Genomic DNA, 22,457 nt, shown 5'->3' on the forward strand with positions numbered 1-22,457 from the left:
AATACATCCAGATCCTCTGTTATTGATTTCTCCTCCACTGGGAAACTGACCTGCAAGGTCCTGGACAACTATTACTGCTTGGCAGAGGGACACATCTCTCTCTCTCTCTCTCCCCCTATCTAAAAAACTATATTAAAAATGTTTAAGTTGAAAAGTCAAGTACTTAAAAGAGAAAATGGCAGAATTAAGGTTTCCTGGACTCTTTGTGTGTTTGCTTTGTGATATGATCTTAATTAATTTTCCCCACAGGATGCCTGCTAAATGTCAAGTCCTAAAGCATGGAGGTTCTAAAGCATGGAGGTTCTATAGCTACTCAACAAAACAACTGTCATTTTTTTAATGTGGGCAAAATATATTTGACTCATTTCTCCTGAAACTTACCAAAGTAATTCTACCTGAGGCAGACACAGTATGGAAAATTTCAGCCCAAACACTTAAATTCTGGCACAGTTATAAGCAACTGTAAACAGGGTTTTATAATGAAAGTGTCAGGCAACCTTAAGTAAATGTGAAACTGGTATGTAGCATGCATCTATGTGCATACGTGACTTTACATAACACAACATAATACACCACAACCAACAACTAAGCCTGTTTTTGTTCAACCTTGGCTTATTCCTTAAATTTCATTGAGATCAAGTCAATTAATACAGTACTTCTGAAGATAAGGCAAGTTCATTCAACTAAAGTAGGATTTTTCTATTGGATTTTCTATCTATAGTTTAGCTGGGCAAATTATTTGTAATGAAAAATTCATTCAATTAATTTAGTCATTTTTCCTGTTTGCAGATTTATTTATTTGAAATAGTGCTGTGAAGTCAATGCAAACAAATCTCATTCTATGGGTAGTTTGCAAACTATTTCTTTCAGCTGTGTCTCCATTTATTTGCTATTAGTTATCCAGATTGTACTTCCAATGCAGACCTTTGTGCAAACACATATTTTCTTGATGATTCACAAGACTTTCACTTTCTTTGGACACTTTTGCAAACCAAAACAAATCACTTGTATGAATGTTTGTGGAAAATGAATAAAAAATGTGAATATTGTCAAAGTGAACTGGCAGCTTTTATTCAAAAAATGTTTGCAAATACCTTTTTCTTAGCAATATTCACCTAGCTCTGCATAGAATACAGATGGAACAGATATAGAGTAGACGTAGCTGATTTAGGCCTCAGTCTTGAGTAACAATAAATATGCATACAGTATTTATTTAATGAGTTCATCCCAAATACTCCTCAAATACTGTAGCTCTACATTAACCAAATGCAGGCAAGGAGTCATTCCATTTCTCTTATTTAACTAAATTTCTTCTTATTGTTTTTAATTTGTATTACAGTAGTATCCAGAGACAGGGATTTTATTGTGCTAGGATTTTACATGGCTTTCTGCCTTTGTTTAATGGAGTAAATCAATACATTTCCTTAACCACATAACAGGAGGAAACTGGGGGATTTATACATGACGTAACTCTTGCATCCATTTTTCAACATCATTCCAGAATTCTTTCAAGCTAAGACAATGGCTTCCTTTTTAGACTACCCCATGTTGTGAAGTCAGTAAGCTATCTATCTAGGGTTATACCCTATCTAGGTTCTTCACTATCCTGAGTCTTGCCCTGTTGTAGGTTCTTCACCCATCAGTGTAGCATCATACCCCTAGTAAGAGGTCATCAGTGCTTTATTAAGTCACAACACTTTTACTGTGTATTTTATACATAAAAAGTATAACCATATATAAATTGTGTCAGGCACTCAATGAACCCTCAGAAAACAGGAATGTTGTCTCAAAGAATCAGGCCTTCCAGAGTAACTAGAATGAAACTCATCTATGTATCACTCACTACAGAGTTCATACTATAATATTCAGTGTACTCCAGTACATTATTATTCTTTAATTTGTATTTAAAAGGAAATGGCATTGTAGCTTTTTGCTGCCCTTGCGCATCTTTGCATTATGTGTACACATATATAGACAGAAACAGAAAACTGTGGGAACACTGATGTAATCATAAAGGATGTGATCTTATCTGGGTATATCTTGCCGATAAGAACCTACTTTTGACTTACAAATGGCTCAGCATTGCTGGCAACACAAAAGCCAGAAATATAGCAGTCTTTCTGCACAATGGGGATGCCATGCTTGTGGCTAATAACATTTAATGCTTGGACAAGCAGACTGCAGTGCAAAGACTATCTCTCTCTCCTCCACCCTCTTTTCTTTTTTTTTTTTTACTCCCCCTCCCCCCAACTCCTCCTGCCATTTGCTGATGCCATTTGCCTAGGACTGAAGGTGTCTGCGAGCTCTGAAAATTGGATCACAGGGATAGCTCTTTGCTGGCCCTGGTCACGCTGACGGAAAGACTTGATCGATCAATACTCTGTGTGACACTTTCAGAATTCATTGGAAATGATGCCCTTTTCGAATGACACCCACATTTTATCAAGGGCAACTCCAACAGAAAAGCACCAAGTGTGTTTTTGCTAGATATGTGTTGTTAGTGGTAAACTTCACTTTGTTTTTGAGGATCTCCATGTTTTGGATTTTCCCCTCCCTTTGGAAGGGGGCAGAGATTTAATCTTTAAAGGTAGCTTTGCAGCCTGACATTTAGAGTCTCAGCCATTTACAAGCTTGATGTTTATTATGGTATGTGGTCTCTTCATGTAAAATACAGTGAGCTTTTTGGGGAATTAGAAAGTGACCTTAGACTTGTAACACGCAAGTTACACTGATTCATAATTTTATCCAAAATGTTATGACTTGTGCATAAATCATTGGTCTATTGTAGATTCCCATGAAACCACTTGATACTATTCTCTCGGTGCTATATTTTCAAAACTAGATATGCAAAAGTGTGTGTGAAAATTGTGCACCAAATTTGCATGTGAGATTCAGGTAATTACGGAAATGGACAGTTAGACATAACTGACCATTCATAGATACAGTTACCCACATCGTGAGTATGACTGCAGTAGCCAGGCATGCAAATTAACCATACAATTGCCCTTGAGCATATTTGCACAAGCCTAATTTTAAAAAGCAGGAGGCCCTCTGTGTTTAAGATGACAATATGATGTGCTTGTTTTGTGGTTGTTCTTTGGCCTGCCATATGGAAAACCCAGATTTAATTGTCAGGTCAGGTCCCTGCTTCCCTTTGTTGACAGGAGCTTTGAGTACAGCAAAGAAAATGCTCAGTTCCTGTGGGTAGGACTGCTTTAGGTCACTCAGCAGCGACTCTTCTGGCCAAGTAATTAACAATATTGACTGGCTGTAAAGAATGGAGCTAGCAACTGGATGCTTCAGAAGTGAAGTATATAGAGAAGGAGAGAAGGGGGGATTGTTAGAAATCTACCATGAAAGCAGAAGGAAAAGGAGGAAAACAAATAAATTTCTGATTGAACTTACATATTGAAAAGGAACAATTTAATAATCATTTTACTTCTCTAAACTCACAAACAATGTGTTCTAATGGAAAATCTGTGTGATTTCTGAAATGTTTTAACATCAGTGCTTGTGCATCTGTTAGCAAGGACCCACGCTTGCTAAGAAGGGGAGGACAGCAGAATATGAGTTCTGCTATTATATTTGTAAGAGCCAGCTGGGAAGTTTGGATCTGGACTCAAATACACCTACTGTTTGGTGGGTTCAGACCAAGAATTTTGTTGAAACTCATTTGGTTAGTTAGGAAACGGAATGTGAAAGCTGTGCCACTTTCTACAACAATCCTTCCCAAACCATCGTTCTGCACAATTTTGTATTTACCAGGTTCACACCAAGTGTTCCAGAGTTTCTAGAACTTGTTCTTCTAGCTTCTAGGAAGTGCTAATAAACTACTAGAGAAGGAAACATGGCAGCATTTAGATACTAAGAACTTGAAGTGCTTACAGGACGTAGCTGTTGAGGGTCTCCAAATGAAAGAAGGAATATGAGGGGGAAAGAAAGATTAACTTCTTTTTAAAAGGTATTCACTGGTGTTTTTTAGAGAAAAGCAATCCATTTTTAGGAAGAAACTGATTGTTTATGTATGTGTGTATCATATTTAAGAACTTAGGGTGAAATTCAACCCTGTGCCAAGGGCCAGCACAAAACCGCTGCAACACTTAATTTCCCTTTGAGCCCTATTTTGAAGATTTAAGTGGGTTTCAAGGGATGCATAATTCTTGTACAAGTGAACAAAATGGCATTAGGTCAAAAAGTTCAAGATATAGTGAAATAAAAATATACATTTAGAACTATGGGACATATTAACCTGTTTGTCTGGTTGCCAGCAAGCTAGAAAAACTGACCTTAATTATTAGATAGCAGGCCATATGGAAGCCCTTAATTTCTAATCCTGTCTCTACAATGCCTTATAGTTTCACTTTCCTGACAAGGGGTCTGATCCTGCAAATTTGATAACCCCTATTTTCCTTGTATTTAGGGATTGAACTGAGGTCACTAGAAGCCTCTGGAGTTTGAGCTATAGGCTAACTCCTATAGCTGAGAACTGTAACAGACTTACATCCTCTGTGGTGATGTAAGCCACTTACCCAGTGTGTGTGTGACATATGCCCCTCCAATGATGACATTGGTCTGTTTATAGCTCTCAGCTTGAGAGAATGGCTTTTAACTCAAACTGTAGTAACTATCGCTTTTAGCTCTGGAGGTCCTCAGTTCAAGCCCTGGTGTGTCAGTTGTTATGTAAGTAGGAACACATTTGGGATTCCAACTGCTGTTGGCTTCAGATGCTCAGGACAAGCTTCCTCTGTCCAGAGGCAATAAGTAACCTGCTGGTCACCATATGTTATGCCTTGCCCCTCTATGACCAATCCAGACTATGTAGCCTGCTTTTTATAGACTCATACTTTTAGTCCTGGGGGATCCCAGGTTCAATCTGTGATGTTGGCCAAGATGGTGACCACCACAGTAACACATTGAACAGAAAAGTTGCAAACGTGTCTGTGTGAGAAAATTGTACTGATGTTACTGATATAGTTAAATCATCAGGAAGCATTTGGAAGATCAGATCAATGATTTGGAGTAAAGGATATTAGGATGTAATGATTTCTAATGTGATTTGAGTACTAAGACTAATGCATCTGTGTTTCATGGTTGGCTTCAAAATGTCCTTTATAGAAAATAAAAAGTGGTCTGTTTTGTTTTTTGCTAAATACTTAAATGAACTGAACCCTTAACATGCAAGTATTAGATAGAGTCCTTTTCAGAAAGCATTAATAAATGTAAATCCCCAAGCTCCCATTGAAGCTAATAGGACCATATTAATGACAGAGAGAGAGCACTTTGCAATTTTTTCAGAAGTTTTCAGCCCTAATTGTTAGACAATAGCCACCATATTTTGTGTGCGGTAAACAAATGTGCTCAGCCTTAATGAGTTTTCTTCTACTATTAATTCCTTGCTAAGTTTCTTGAATGTTTTTTCTACCTAAATACCTGTCAAGCTAACAATGAAAAGGTACTTTCTGACAAAGCCAGCTATCACAGAGAGCATGGAGGCTTAGGGGGTCGGTCTGTGAAAGAGTTAAATGGGTAATGCATGTGATTTGTATTAATATTCTTAGTAAATTCCAAAGAGATATAGGAAAGTTAGAACCCAACTATCAGGTGCAAACTGCAGGCTTGGTTTCTCCTACCTCCTTCTAATTGCCCTTATCTAGAAAACAGAGAGACTGCATATTTTGACCTGGGATAATATGTTTGGTTTTTTAACAAGGAGAAGCAGTCTTTGATGCTGGCTGTGAGACTCCATTAGGGACAGATGGAGGGAGCCGATTGGCCAAAACCCATTGGGGGTGGGGCTAAGGGACTATAAAGCCGGTCTCTAGGGCTAAGCAGCTCACTCCAGTGTGGGAGATCAGGGTAATCAGAAGTCTGCATTAGTTCTGAGTTGACTCTAGCTTTGGGAGTTAGTGTAGCTCAGAGGCTTACTTTAGCTTGAGGGTATGGTACTGCTCAGAAACTCTGTCTAGTTAGGAAGTTAGTATTGCAATGGAACTTGCTCTAGCCTGAAAGTATAGCTTAGTTCTAAAGCTTGCTCTAGCTTGAGTCTGAGAGTCTGTTCTACTCTGAGGTTTAGTATGGGTTAGAAACTCAACTCCAACTATAATCTAGAACTCATAGACTTCATTTAAGAATCTCATTTAGAAGTCCTTTTCGTCTTAAAGGGGGATTTTAAAATGGTATTTCCAAAATTCCAGTAGCACCTTCATGAGAAATAAACTAAACTAACCTGTTTCCTTTGGATCTCAAATTAACAATCCTATAGCTCAAGGATGGCCAAGCCATGGCTCACGAGCCACAGGCAGCTCTTTTACAGTTAAAATGCAGCTCAGAGAGCACCCACTCCTATTCTCTGCCTACCAGACTGGGGAGGAGGGAGCTCAGGGCTTCAGCCCCACGATGGGACTATGGGCTTTCTGCCCAATGGGGCAGGGGATCTCGGGGCTTCAGCCCTACAGGATGTGGCTGCCAGGACTCAGGGCTTTACCCCCACTCCTGCTGAAGCCGCACACCCTGGCAGGCATACCCCATGGGGCAGAAGCCCTGAGAACCACCCCCCCCTTTGAAGGGCAGAACCCCTTAGCCCAACCACTCTGTCACAGTGCAGGAGCCCTGAGCCCCAGCAGGTACACCCAGCTTTCAAACATCTGAAGATAATTGTATGTGGCTCGGAGGGTCAGTATGTTTGGCCACCCCTGTTCTAATTTAATGGACTTCTGACTTTTTCTGCTTCCTTGCAGTGAGTCTGTCTGTCATCCACAGCTCATATGCTATGGCTGTAGAATGACACACTCTAGCTCAGGGATTGGCAACCTTTGGCACATGGCCCTCCAGGGGTAGCCCCCTGGTGGGCCAGGCTGGTTTGTGTAACTGCTAAGTCCACAGGTGCGGCCGATCATGGCTCCCACTGGCCGCGGTTTGCCACTCCAGGCCAATAGGGGCTGCGGGAAGCAGGGTGGGCTGAGGGATGTGCTGGCCGCCACTTCCTGCAGCCCCCATTGCCTGGAGCGGCGAATCGCAGCCAGTAGGAGCTGCAATCGGCTGAACCTGCGGACATGGCAGGTAAACAAACCAGCCCGGCCCGCCGGGGGCTTACCCTGGTGGGCCACATGCCAAAGGTTGCCAATCCCCGCTCTAACTGCTTTATTGGCTGTTGGATAGATGAGGTACATCAGTCCATTAAATAGAACTTGCATCATTCAAGAGAGTATGTCCTATAAAATATGGTTATTTTCCATAACCAGCATTTGTTCAGCAATCACACTTGGCCTAATAGACTTGACAGCAAGAGGGAAGGGAGAAACTGAATATTGGTCAGGCCTATAATTTTTTTTCCCTTAAGCAGAGAGCCCCTACTGTCACCAGAGTGGTGCCAATGAAGGAGGTATATAAAGAGTTATAAAATACAAACTTGGGAGAAGCAGGTGATTACGGGTAATTTACCTGAGCAGATGATTACAGGTAGTTCCCTCACACTGAAACTTTCATCTGTTGTTCATACAGGAGTAAATTTTAGGAACACCTAGCCAGTTCCCATTGATTTCAATAGGAGATGCACATTACTCGGAGGAAAAATGTGGCCCATACTAAACTGCTACAGTACTTGTTAATGAACTGGCTATGATTTGGGAAGCTCCCTTGTTCCAAATTACCCTTGTGTCCTCCTTCCTCCATGTGTGTACCAATTTAAAATCTAAGTTTCAAGAGAAACAAAGACAGATAGATACAGTGCTACATTAAGAAGTTCAGGCTTAGAAGGCTTTATGAGGTTTTGATACTCAATTACATACTTTTGTGTTGAACCCTGATTTGCAGCCATTGGTACATTTCCTCCCTCCCCCGGCACCAAATGAGAAATGTTGTGGATTATCAGACACTGAATTTTCACAATGGATCAGTCCAAAATTATTAGCAAAGGCATTTCCATAATTGTGACACACAGGGAAAATATCAGTGATGCTGAACTCACCATTCAACCATCATCCTGTGCAGTGTGGTGACCTACTGCTCTTGGTACAATGGATGGCACGAAACATACCGGCCGTAGGGCTTTAGAGCTGCTGGAAGCTTTTCTTTATACTTAGTGAGCTTCTTCATCTAGTTTTTGTTTCTTTATTCTGCATGTATTAAAAGGGTCTTGTTTGTTTTGTTTTAATAAAGATTTTCTGAAGCTATTGGAACCCTGGGTCCCTGTTAACCCCACTACAGGGAATGAAAATCTTTCATTGACGTCCTATTCCGCAATGGGTTCTTGAGTCTGAGATCTGACAACCAGCTATACTGCTGGCATGGCATAATGCAAACATGGCAGAGGGAATTGACAGTTCAGAGTCTATAATGCCCAATATATGCCATTATATATGATATATATGTTATGTGTCTTTCACTGGCAGTTTTAGAGCTAGCAAAGCAGGTAAATAACTATACTGTAACACCACATCAAAGATTAAGTAGAGATTCTGAGGAGCCACAGTGCGAGGGCTGAGATGCATTAAAAGTCCTTTTAATGAAATAGGAACCTTGCAGATGGCCACTTTGGAGAGGCATTAACCCCTGGGGAAGAGCAGAGAGGGTTTTTCTTCCCTTGGACATTCTTTAGGTAGAGGTAGCTCTAAATTCTGCTGTAAGAGCCCTGCTGGGAGAGCGTGGAGCGGAGCGGAGTTGAGTTTTATTAACACGTTCCCAGCCGTCGTGATTATGCCATCACAGGGCCCCAGCATCACAGATGACTTTCCACACTGCACTGCTCCTTCAGACTTGTTGCAGGAGGTCCCACACTGCTCTCAGTAGAGACTGTGAGCTGCATCTGTCCCTGTCGTTCTCATATTTAATTGAGCATTTTGTAGTTATCACATATGAGTAATGGCTACATCATGTGTTTCAGTCCCATCCCATGTCTGCTTATTGGTTAAGTAGAGAGACCCGGTGGGGGAGGTCATATCTTTTATGGGACCAAGTTCTGTGGGTGAGAGACAAGCTTTCAAGTTAAGTAAGCAGAAGAAAAACCAGAACGAGGCACGATGTTTTAAAAAATTGCCAGATAGAAAAAACAAAGTTTTTGCCAATCTCTTTGCAAAGTATGAGCAATGTCATATTCTGACAGGTGCCAGTCCAGTTACTTTCATCAACAATAAATATCTTGGTTTGAAGTTCATGTGACACTGAGGTGCACTATAGAGTTATTGTTACATTCTCCCTCCTCACAGGAAGTTAACCAGCCCAATCCTGACAGGTGGTGTACATCTAAACCTCCCATTGACTTCTATTAAAGCCAAAGGGAGTTTTGCTGTTAACTTTAACGGAAGCAAGAAAGGGCCCTGTATCACAACAAAGATGTTGCAAAAACCTTCCGTTTCATGAGATAACTGCATTGTATTTTTGCATGCTTGTAAAAGTTTAGATTCTAACTTAGGTGCATTAGGAGCTTTGAGAGATCTAAACTGATAATCTTAGAGAATCTAGAGAAGCATCTTGAATCACATAGTAGTTTGTACAACATATTTGACGAAAATCTTGACAATTAGATACAGCTCTAAACCTTAAACTACTCAGATTCTACGATTTTAGTTCTGCTAAGATATAATGAGTTGAGATCCCAAGCTGATTCAGCTTTTAAACGGTGTGGTCATTAGTGCGGTATCATCTGTCACCTTTGGGTGATAATTAGAAAAAGAAAGTCAATAACAATAGTACATAACACTACTTTACCAAGATTTAAACGAGTTGTAATATTGTTGAACATCTATTGATGAGTTCAAATGTGCCACAGGCTATTGAACACAAAGAGTGCGCTGCTGTGATGTTTTCCATTATTAATTTGAGGTGCTAGAGTTGCAGAAGAGAGAGCATTTGTTTTCACTTTATTGCATGGGCGAAGAGACTAAAATATGGCACGTATTCATCTTCCAGAGTTTTCTTTTTTGCACTTGTTCTCCTCCTCTGAATCTTTTGAGGAAAATGTATGGAAGAAAAATTTTAGGAAAATGTAGTCAACTATTTCTGATTCCGTAAAATAGGTTTAGGAGGATATTAATTTGCTAGATCTGTTTTCTCACTGACTTGTCGGACTCCAAAGTTTAGACTTTATATGTGTGACCTTATAGTCTAGATAACACTGAAAAATAAAGTGAAACTATTTTGTTCTGCTCAGGAGATTTCAGAAAAAAGCCCGTAATTTCCGCCCCCCGCCCCATTGATTTGGATATTGGTCTTGATATATTACTCTAGTGACCAGAACATTGGGATTGATATCAGTGGAGTTACAATGATGTGAAACTGGAATAATGCTGTGGTGAATCACAGCCATTGTTTCTTACTAATCACTGCCTCTTGTGTATGTTTGGTCCATTTTTCAGTGATTAAAGCCATCAGTTGTAAAGAGCACAGTTATGGAAATTTTTAAAATGGAAGCATTTCAGATTTTTTCTTCTTGCACAATATTGTCTCATTAATCTCTTAATAAAAATTCTTCCCTCCCTCCCCATCTGTCCTTTTATATCCTTGCCACCACAGAGTGCAGTCACTGCAAACTGCAATTTTGCTGGCCTACTATTTGCAATAGTTAAATAACGTTGTAAGTCCAAAAACAGAGCAAGGCACAGAGAATACTGAAAAATGGTTTTGTTTATAGAATATCTGTCAGACAAATATAGATGAAAATAGCTCTTTTCATTTCATATGTGTATAGAAATGTACTTATGCAATGCACATAACAGGTTTAAATCTCTGATCTGAGAGGCAATATTTTTTTCTTTTCTGAGCAGGTCAAATGAAGATATCTTACTCCATCTCACTCCTGTTTTGAATGAATAAAGTAAGTCCTATTTGGGACCCTGTAAAGCACTAGATAGTCTTAACTAAATCCCACAGATGTTCACTATGATGGAATCAATAGTTGGAATATGGAATTAATCTCACAGATGAATGACATCTAATAGCCTGACCGTAGATTTAAATTCTAAGACAAGAAACTAAACTGAAAAGGTACAATTTTGAAACCAAGTCTACATTTTGGGTAGAATTTATCTATTTTTTTCAAGGATGTTTGGGCATGAGAGCAGCTACAGCTAAGCAATTAAATAACAATACACAATCTGTCCAGCTAACATTAATAAAACATTAAAAACAGGGAACTGTTCAGATGAAATATTGAGGCTCTGCATGCTGGCATTCCCCATATGAGGTATAAGCACTCTACACCGATCAATTACTTCCTTATAAACACTAAAGAGAGGCCCAAGATGCAAAATTCAACTCCCCATCCAGCTCTGCGTTTTGAACACCCCAAATATTTGGAGATGTTTACAATGGAGGATTGCACTTCAGATTCATCTCTAATTTAATGCAGAAGACAACTTATTTTATCTCCTTTATGGACACTAGAGAGCAATGAAAGAAAGATGGAGTGAAAAGCTGCTCAGCCCTTTCCACTAGCCAAATGTCCAGATTTAGTGAATGAAGATCAATGAAATATAAACTATATTTTGAAGCTTTGATTATCTACAAACCTCTGACAATAAGCCTGTTCTCCTCTTAGCCCTTTGCACACAGAAACGAGACAGCACAGTTGCTTCCCAGAATTCAGACCCAGCACGTTCAATCTGAGATGTCTCAATGATGAGATGTCAATGCTGAGATGTCTCTCCAATGAGGTATCCACTACTAATGTAGCTGCAAAGTCCACGTCTTACAAGCATAGGGGAAGGATGGTCAAACTCTTTTAATAAATGAAATCCACATAACCCTCCGACAAGGTATATGATTTACAATCCAGAATCTGGGCCAAATTTCTCTGCTGCCTTCAGTAGAGTAACACCAACAGTAAATCTGGCCCTCTAGTCTCTAGAGGTGGGAACATTTTTGATAAATAGGGACCTGTTGAGTTTTAACCTTAAAAAAATCAGCTAGCCAACAAAAGATCTGTGCAAGTCATTTCACCATGTACTGTAAACTCAGTATCTCCAATAATACCTTATCTAGAAACGACTTTCTGCAATGTCTTTGTTCCACTTCAAGTTACGTGAAAATATACTTAAAAGAGGATTACCGAGAGAAATATTAGATATATCCAGTACAATACAATAAACTGAATTTGACACTGTGTATCACACGGTACCCTACTAAGATAAAAATCTTCATTTTCACACATCACATTCTGATTGCAGTGTATCTATTGTTCATACAAATGATCCCTGCTTTGCTCTGAACTAGCAGAATAATTTATTTTGCAATGAAACAGAATCTAAATATAGATTTTAAAACACCATTATTTGAATATATTAAGTCTGAAACTTTCTGATTTATCATTTTATGGGCCAAATGCTAATCCTGCTTGTTTACATTAGAATGGTAAACTGGGAACAGAGCACAGATCCCAATGGAACATAGACCCCAACTGGTGTTGGGGCCAGAGCAGGGCTGCATCAGCCCGGTGGGACTCTGGAACTCCCCAGAGCACTGGGACTGTGCAGGTTACACCATCCCTTGGTCCCACCTTCTCCCAGTAGCAATCCCAAGAGGATCAGCTTCACCTGCATTCCTGCTCAGCAGTTTTTATTTTATATTGCATGTGCCACAGTCATCTTCTACAGTGTCCAAGGTGAAGCCCAAATTGAAAAATACCATACCAAGCTGAAACTGTAGGGGAATTTAGGTAGACAGAACAACTCATCAAGCTGGAATTAGACTGCGGTACTGGAACTAGTCTCCCAGAACATGTTAGGGAACCTTTAATAAACACAGCAGGTCAGGATCTCTGTTTTATGTTATTTGGGTGTCAGATCAGTATTGCCTCACAAAGAAGAGTGCCATCTAGTGACAGACTAGTATACCTTCCTTCATCACACTGGGTTTCTCTTGGTGTTCTACCATGTAAATGGTGATTAGACATAGTTGCTTGTCTACACTTGCTTGGCTTATGAGAACTGATGAGATCACAGTGCCAGGTGGTAAAGTGGCAGGAATATTATCCATCTAACCGTAGCGTTTTCTGTAGTGCTCATTACTATAACATGGAAGTGCTTCCCAGATCAATTGGACCATCTCTTGCTCTATGTTTGTACAGTTTCCAGCACAATAGGGGTCCTGGTATATGACTGGTGCTCATAGGCACTATGATAATACAAATAATAATATTCAGTAGATCTGCTTCCTGTGTATATTCACTGTTACTAATTTTAGTGACTAACATAAGTTTTTACTGCTTTTCAAACCTGTTAGCTCTGCATAGCTAACAGAGAAAAGCAGGATGGATTCTATTCTGGCTCATGTACCAACAGCAGAATTGTTATCAGTGGGCCAAATCCCCACTGCTAGGGGGAGAACCCATGGGAAGGTGTTGGAGGGAGAGGAAAACTCTGAAGTGTCCATCATGGAGTTCCTATCAGAGTGTCACTCCCATACCCTCATAGAACTGTCAAAGGTTCAGCATGAGTCTCTGGTGATCCCTGCAGGCCTAAACTATCAGTGCAGTGCAGCTCTGGGGCACCACCTCCCCTGGCAGCATGGCTCCACTGGGCCTTCACATATATTCTGTTACTAATTGGGGATTCTGAATCATTAATTAGGTCATTGATCAGTTAATGCTTGGACAGCGCTCTATATTTTTGGAGTGTTACATAAGAGCTAGGCATCATTATCAGTAGCAAAAATAAATGTACTGATTGATAGATTTACAAAAGCTATTCAATTCACATTTCAAATATTTCTATCCCCCTTTTTCTTTTCATCAACTTCACCAAAGTTTGTCAATTGTGAATTAAAAGTAGTAAGGCTGAAACAATGAGAACTAATTGGAATTCCATCCACATGCTCCTACAACATATTTTTCTTAACCTAGGAACTATCCAGAGACCTTAGTTTTCCCTGTGGGCCATAACAATTCTAGCATTTAAGCCAACTTTAAAAACTGTATTTTCAAAGTTTCTTTTCATGGAAGATTTGGCATGTTAATTAAGCGGGAGCAGTTCAATCTAGAAAACTGAGCAAGTCTTCCTTTTTACCTTACATTTAAAATTTGATGTTAAAAGCATAAGGAAATACAAACTTAAAATACATACACATGTGCATATAAACTAGAGTTTTGCAGTAGCAAAAGATATTGTATAGTGAAGATTGTGTTCATATTTCTGCTTCAACCTCCTCACATACACCAGTTTCACCAAGTTACAAATTTTTTTAATAAACTCTATCTGGGCTCCTAAAAACATTCCTAACATGTTTTTTTTGTTTGTTTGTTTGTTTGTGAGGTTGTTTGGTTTTTTTACTTAGTTTTGCTTTTAGTTTGTTCAAAGCTAAACCTCGAAGTCAAGTTCTGGGGTTTCCAACCCACCGGAATAGGAACTGAAGAAGGTCCTCCCAAGTCCTCCCAGCTGAGACTGCCGAGTTCTGTGTAACACAGCTTCTGCTGTCTCCGCCAGAAATGCTGTTTTAGCTCACCTGGTCAAATTATTGCCTGTCAATGGCAGTTTTGGTTGGAGGCTTGGCAGCATGCTCATTGATTCCAGCCCCCAAATGGACTCTTAATATTAGACCGTATACTGTAGTATTGAGCCACCAGTTGGCAAATGCAATGGAATCATCCTTGCCCCTTGCTCTTGTATGACTATTCACTAAAATAGTGACTACGAGCAGTACTTTGTATAGGTGTGTAAATTTTTGGTCTAAATTTTACATGAGAACAAATTACCCACTGTTCTTTTTTTTTTTAATTCCTCTTAGAAAGTTAGCTGAGTGAAACTTTCACTTGTTGCAGTTTTACACTAAACATAGGTTAAAGAGAGGAGTAGTCGATAATACCAGAACAAAGTTAACAGAGAAATGAGTGTGATTTATAGGGTCAGGATCTATATCTGAAGTCTAACTTTCCCCAACGTGTTTACATTCAGGATTGCAGATTAGGTGGGTCTTTGTAAAGAGAGGGGCCAGATACAACATTTGGCTCCTGATCAATATTTTCCCAAGGTGGTTTGGATCTGGGTTTTGATTGAGGCCCATTATTTACCCACTCACCCACCTCTCTTCAACCAAACAATCAGAGGTGTGAAATATTGATTCCCAAACTGTGGACCATAGAGCACTCACTGGTGGGGTGTGGTGAGCTGGCTCTCTCTGTTTGCAGCTGCCACATCACCGCTAACTGTCCTAAAACTGGGTTTTTAAGTAAGAAGTTGCTGCAGTTGCCAGAGGGATTTCATTCAATCGCCAGTAAGATAGTCTGACCAATGGGAGGGGAGATGACCTCCCTGTTAAAATGTCATTGACATTATGAAAAGTTTGGTCTATGACTATGGATATATGATACATGAAAGAAAGCAGCTGGTGTGATGTCTGCTTTTCATATATATTTGCACAGCAACCCTTTGTGAAAGATGCCTAAAATCTACAGTAAATAAATAAATAAAGTAAATAATTTTTTTAAGTTTTTAAATTTTAAAGTAAATAAGTAAATAAAGAGCCTGAGTGCAATTGTGTGAATATGTTTCAGTGAATTCTACCATCTTAGAACCTTTCTTCTTGCCATTAGCAAACTCAACCCCTTTCTTTCTCTCTCTCTCACACACACACTCACACACACACACCCTGCCTCTACGCAGATGAAAGGAACTGGATCCATTTTCTCTAAACCATCTCAGTGACATTTTATTAAGAGCCTCTTAACAGATCCAAGGCTAGGAATATTTTCATCTCTTCAGCTCAAGAATATCTTTTTGAAGGCCAGCTTGGGTCCGTAATGGGACAAGGATTAATGTAATCTTTTCCACTGCCCCTTCTAGAACCTTTGCTTCAGAATGTCTTTATCTGTTAGCCATCAAGCTGCCTTTAGACGTTTGCCTTTAGTCCCTGTACAAGTTCCAAACGAATTCCCTATTTCCCAGAGGATTATGTTTTTCTATTACAATCAACACACTGAAAGGTCTGGAAGAGTAGCATGGAGTTTTATGCTGTTTTGGAAAAACAGTGCTCTATGATCAAATCTTCTGTAACTAAAGAATGGCCTGTAATTTAACAGAAACTTTATCTTTACTCTTAAAACTTTTACATTGATAAGTGTTGTTTCTATGACTACCAGGTTTGTGGTATTGTGCTTCATTCTGAGTATTGGTGACATACAGGACAGGCAACAAGGACATTTGTAATTAGTTCAGTTATGCATCAGTTGCAGCTGTTGAAATGCAAGAAAGATCACAACTTGATTTATACAGCAAGAGATGAAGCTATTGTATCATCTTCCTCACAAAACAGAAGGGATCTAGTGGTGACCAAAGGTACAGGCCATTTAAAAATTATAAATATTCTATAATCTTTGATCGTGAACATCCCTGAATATGTTTCTTAGAATACATTTTTCACTGCATGCCTTTTTCTTCTGTGTTGGCTGTAGATAAATGGAGAGGTTTTAATTTCTACTGAGGTCAGCTGTGTTCTTTTCATTTGCCTGTATTTTCTGGTCAACTGTTTTGTAAAATAAATAAAGCTGAAGTATAATTTTTCTGGTAGTAGCCAAATACTGTTCATAAAAATGCTTCCGTGAATTCCCATGGTTTTTTGGCACCCTGTATGCATTCATCTCACTGTCTTTGGTTATTTCAATTAAAATATGTACCACATGCACCTTGAGATTCACTCTATAGGAAACTGGCTTGGGGAACATGAATTCCTCCTGGTGTGAAGTGCTCTTATCAGTGAAGCTCAGCGTAAGAGAAGAACCTGAGTCGACTCAGTTGTTGTTGGGTTTTTTAAAAGGGTAGTTTTCTTTAATTGATGCAGTAACAACTTGGGTTTGAACTCAGCAGACTGGGGTGTGGAACAGAACTAGAGATAGAGAAGCAGCAATGGGCTGCACATGCTCACAAAGGACTGCTGAATAGCTCCTTCGGTAGGAGGGTTTGAGGGGTTTAAAAATACCGTACACCTACAAGGATGGAGAGTCATCATAAGAGGAATTTATGGGCCAAATTCTGCTCTGTTATGCTGGTGTAAAAGTGGAGCAACTCCACTGAAGTCAGTGGTGTCCAGAGTTACATTAGCTTAACTAAAAGTAAAATGTGGCTTGCTACCTCTTCCCTTCTTACAGAATTGGGGTATTAAAGGTGCTGTATTCAGCATTATATTAATATGTTGTTATTTATTTATTTATATTGAAGCAGCACCAAGGAGCTGCAGTCATGGATCAGGACTCCATTTGTGCCAGGTGCTGTACAAGTGCAAAACAAAAAGACGGATCCAGCCATAAAGACTTTACAATCTCAGTAATCTGTCTTGGTTGCCTATTTACTTTTTTATATTCTGGTTCAACTAACAGGACCATGTGAAAGAAGAAATATTTTTGTGTCTTCTTTTTGTTGGTGTCTGTAATTTAAAATGCAAAAAAAAATTTTTTGCAAACTATTTGTAATATGCATACATTTTGTACCTAGTCTTATTCTCTCTAAGGTTCATGAGACTACTTAAGATGGAAGAAGACCATATCTTCCATTCTTGATTATAAAGATTCAAATCACTGCTCTTCTCCATATAACTAGAAGCATTTAAGGTCTTGTCTATACCAGGAAATGCATTGTGTTAGAAAATGTGTGTTAATTAGCATGACGTTAAACATTATTTTATTCTTAGTGTGGACAAGAGCATTCATGTTTGAAAACATTTTAGCTGGTTGAGGTTAAATGTGGGAATTTGATTTTGATATTTCTAAGATAAAACAAAACAGATTTTTTTCTTTGTACCTCATAAAAAAAGCAAAAGGGGTACAGGCCCTTTTTTTTAATAATCCTTTGTAGGTCACCTTGAAGAAATCTGAATTATAAAGTTCAGTGTAGGCCTACACAGTAAATTGAAAACACATGATATGCACATGTGTACCTAGAGCAAAGTGGGAAATCTCTGGTTCTATATTTGGCAATTGATTTTGAGCTCTCCATGGCAAACCAAGAATCACGCAACTGAAATAAAATGAGTTACACCAAACTAGTGCAAGTGAGAACTGAATTAGGCCCATGTTGAGCATTAGTTGGTTTGCAATTCCGACGCTCTAGTCAGCTAAGGAATTCCATGTTTTTAACCATAGTTCCTTTGTGCTGAGGAGTTGTTAACTTATCACTCAAACAAAGCACATTCAAAAGTTGCTTTTAGAAAACAAGCACACAAGATGTGCTCTCAAAACTTAGCACAATTTTAGATAACATTTCAAAATAGTCCTCCCTTAAAATAATGTAGCTTTAAAGAGGCATAACTGGAACACCTGAAATTTCTGCCAGGGTTTGATATGAGCGAGTACTACACATGGACAGCCATTATCATGTTGCTTAATTTTCCAATTCATAATTTCAAGGTACTTTTGCAGAAGTGCCTAGTTAACCATGTCCTCAGGTCCTGCAGGGAGCAGATGCAGCTGGAGAGAGGCAGCCTGCTAGTGTAGGTTGATTGCATGACTGTCCAGAAGAGGCTCATGGGACCTGCCATATTCTGCAAATTAGAGTTGCCCTGGCCTGAAGGTCAATAGCCATCTCCCTGCAGTCACTCTGACTGTCCTATCCCACTGCCTTTGGGAAAGTCATTTTTGTGAAAAAGGGATTCTTTAGCTAATTCTTTAGCTAATTAGACCAGGATATTTATTCTCTGTTTATCTGGAGGCATGGGGAAAAGTGCTGATTCTTTCTAAAAGTTGTAATGGTTATCTTCATTTAAAAATTAAAATGTTTGATGCTGCAACTCATAGCGTTTATATAATTCTGTACCTTTGTGTCTCTCAATACTGCAAAATGCCTGAAATGCATTTGTGCTTCAGATAAAATATTCTTTCAGGAGGAGTGATTTTTCTTTTAATCTTATTTATTATATTTTGGAATCACCATTCTCATTTATATTTAATATGAATAGCTGTAGTGTCCAAAAATCATCCAAAATTCAACTGAAGCTATCTTTATCCATTATTTATTTTGATTTTATATAGGGCCTGGAAAATGCCTCTAGGTATTTTACATAACATAGTAAAAAACAACTGCTGCAGAAACCACGGCAGAAACAATACTGGTGTAAATCAGACATGGCCCCGAGCCCCAGGTGAGGCATTGTTGTGCTGCCACAGAAGCAGCTTGGGAAGCAGATTCTGCCTGACCCACCACCTGCGTCCCAGTTCCCCCATGCTCCTGAGCGAGATGGAGAAGGGTCCTGTGATAGCTTTGTACCTGACGCACCATACATCCACCCCACCTCTCCCAGCACAACCGTGCTGGCAGGCATGCTGGGGCTCGGAGCCAGGGCTCCACCTATTCCCTTCCCCTTCGCACCCAAGTGTGTTGGGGGAAGAGACTGTAGAAGCCCCATGGAGAGTGGTCTCCCCCCTGCACTGCTATCCATAGTATATGGAGCTGATGCAGGGGAATAAGAGGACACTTTATACTCCGTTACACCCTGCATGGTCACTGGGGATGGGTGATGTCCTGACCCACAGAATTATATTTAAAACATTTAGTCATGCACATTTAACCACCTGAGCTGGCTGTGCATATCCAGTCAGCCCATTCTTTAAGTGCCCACCACTGTTTACTTCAAGGAGAGGGCAGGCTACACTGAGCTGCAGGCTGAGCTGTGTGCAGCTATATCACCCCAAGAAGCATCTGCACGGGCGGGCATAGAAGTTACTATAGGCGTAGCACAGCTGCAATGTATTCCTCCTCATACACCTTGGGAGAGAGGGGGAACCAAGGCTCCATCTACTCTTCACCCCTCCCTTCAGCCATCTTCCTCACTGAGGAGGAGTATCCGGGACACGAGGGCTGAATTCTACACTAAGCCCAGACCTGGGAGGCAGGTAGGCTAAGCAGGGAAGGTGAAATGGGGGCCTTACTCCTCCATTCAGCCAAGTAAGACAAGGGGACAGTCTAGTCCAGTGAGAATAGGGTGCTAAACTTCTGTTCAGAAGAACCCAAATTATCACACAAGTCAATGAATTTCTGCTTTCTTTCTACGCTGGAAATTCACCCCAGATCCATTGTAAGGTTTGCTAAGATTCATGCATCCAAATCCAGAGCAATCTGTGGCTTCATGTCCAAACCATGCAATGTTCACAGAGCCAGTCTGTGTTGGGTCTGCCTTTTGTAACAGGAGTTTTGAGGGGCCTTTAACACTCCCGACAGCAGTTGCCCCCTCTGCACATTACTATTAATTTTTTTCCTTCTTTGTCTCACTCCCTTCATCTCTGAAACTGATTCTCTTTCTCAAATGGGGGGGCAGTTGGTCTGAACTAGGATGAAGAAAAAAAAAGCAAATGGATCAATTCTGAGGTGAATTTTTTTAGTATTTCTTTTGACTTCCTCACCTTCTACCAGGAGCTACTCCTCTTTCCAAGCTCTCCTCATTTGTTTCAGTGTGAGGGCTGCTAGCCACATGATTAAGATTCAGCTTGCAAAAATGTGTGCTCACAGTAAGTAAGGTTTACCTTCTGACCTTTAGCAGCCCTTTCTTCTGAAAAGCACAACTGCACAAGTTTAATTTTTGCTTAGGGTGAAAAATGTGTAGTGGGGAGATGGGGCAGGGCTCATCTTTTCGTAAAACTGCCAAAAGCCCCATTTCATCCTTTGCATCAAACTTTTCACACAGTTTATGTTGCATTATGAAGTGCTCCCTTGGGAAAGAGTTCTGGCAACAGAAGCAAATGCAAACACTCTTGTTAGTCTTTGCTATATATAACCTGTTCTTGAGCATTTGGGGGTCAATCCCCTTCAACAGGTTCACTTTTCCTCATTGCAGTTTCATGAATTCAGCCATGAGCCTAAAAGCTGGCATTTTTTTTATCACCTGGCTAGTTGCTAGGCAAAACTGGAAGTTTTGTGTGACACTAAGAAGTTGGAAGAAATCAAAATTTGAAATTCATGTCACTGCACCATGTTCTGAGTGTTCTGCAAAAATTTTGTACCATCAGTGAAGAGATTAACATTTTGGGCCTGATTCTCAGCTGATGTAAATTGGCATAGCTCTATTGCTGTCAATGGATTTATGCCAATTTACACCATCTGAGAAACTGGCCCGTTATACGGTGGATGGGTTGTTGGGTTTTTTGCCAGCTCTCAGACAGCAAAGAAGGGACATTTTCACCTGAATTTCTCAAGTTTTTTGGGGCGGGAGGGTGTTGCTATGGAAAAGGATAGATTTTTGCAGGCACTGAGATAATTTGGGATATTGCTAATGGTATGCAGAACATTTCATCTATACTGCAAGTCACTGATTTGAATTCAGCTCTCCTATCAACTACACTTTATTACCAAAAGAGAGCTGCTTGGTGGCATATATGAAATAAGTTGTCAATCTCAGTCTAGTTCCTAGGGAAGAGCATAGGAAGGAGTCCAAAGGCTGAATACATCATGGCTATTGAACTGCCTTCTCAGGTCTGGAAATGGTTCCTCCAGGCCATGCATTATGCATATTGGCAGCGCAAACATAGAGAGCCTCTGTATTACTACTGTCTCTGTTCTACCCCTTCTGTGATAAAGAGTGCTCTAATTTCTAGGGCTGTCAATTGGGCAATCATCACATCCATTAAAATAAAATGATGCTTTTTGTCTTAGAAAATGTTCCACTTCCATTCACCCTGGCACAAAAATCTGTTTCTGCAGCACAGAATTTTTCATGCTTCTTTCATGTTCCTTGATAGCATGAAGAGAGAAGGCTAAAGGAGAGCACAACTGTTAATGCATAAAAGGACAGAAATGACACATGTACCTTAATCAAAATACACTTTTTTCTTTTTCCTAGAAGCACCCTGCTGGTGTGCTGGCCAAATCACTTGGATCTGGCAATAACCAGTGGATTCTAGGCCAGAGACAGCATCAGACTGCAACAAAAACATTGGTCAGTGTGTGAAAGTGAACATGCTGTTGAAATTGCAATCTTAAAACTCAAAATACTACATTTCAGTTATCACTTTAAAAATATCAGGGTGCCAGACTGTATCCCTAGGACACAGTCCTTAGCACTGGGTGCTGCCTTGCTTTTTCTGAACCTTTGGACATATTGATATTGTCTTGCAATGAATTCCACAGGTTAATTATGCATAGTGTAAATTAGTTTTAAGCACTTGAAATATTCTTGTACTAAGTAAATATTCTTGTACTAAGTAAGAGGGTAAAGAGGAGGGTCCAGAAATTTGCCTTTTCCATAACATTCATTATTTCATATACCTCCATTATGTCTCCTTCTACTCACTAAATTTAATAGTTCTAATCTTTTTGGTCCCTCCTCTGCCTCTAATCAGTTTCTCTATATGTCTCTGGAGCCCTTCAGAGAATTTCTTCCATATCTTTTTTTAAGATGGGTGACTAGGACTGAACATAATATTTCCGTTATTTCTCTCAGTGTTTATAATTGACTTAAAATCTAGAAAGGTGCATGAGCTCAACTTACTCCTTCCGATGGGCATTATCTTTCATTTGTCAACACTGAATTAATCTGCTGCTCATTCACCT

Source organism: Lepidochelys kempii, chromosome 10, assembly GCF_965140285.1.
Source record: "Lepidochelys kempii isolate rLepKem1 chromosome 10, rLepKem1.hap1, whole genome shotgun sequence".
NCBI lineage: Eukaryota > Metazoa > Chordata > Testudines > Cheloniidae > Lepidochelys > Lepidochelys kempii.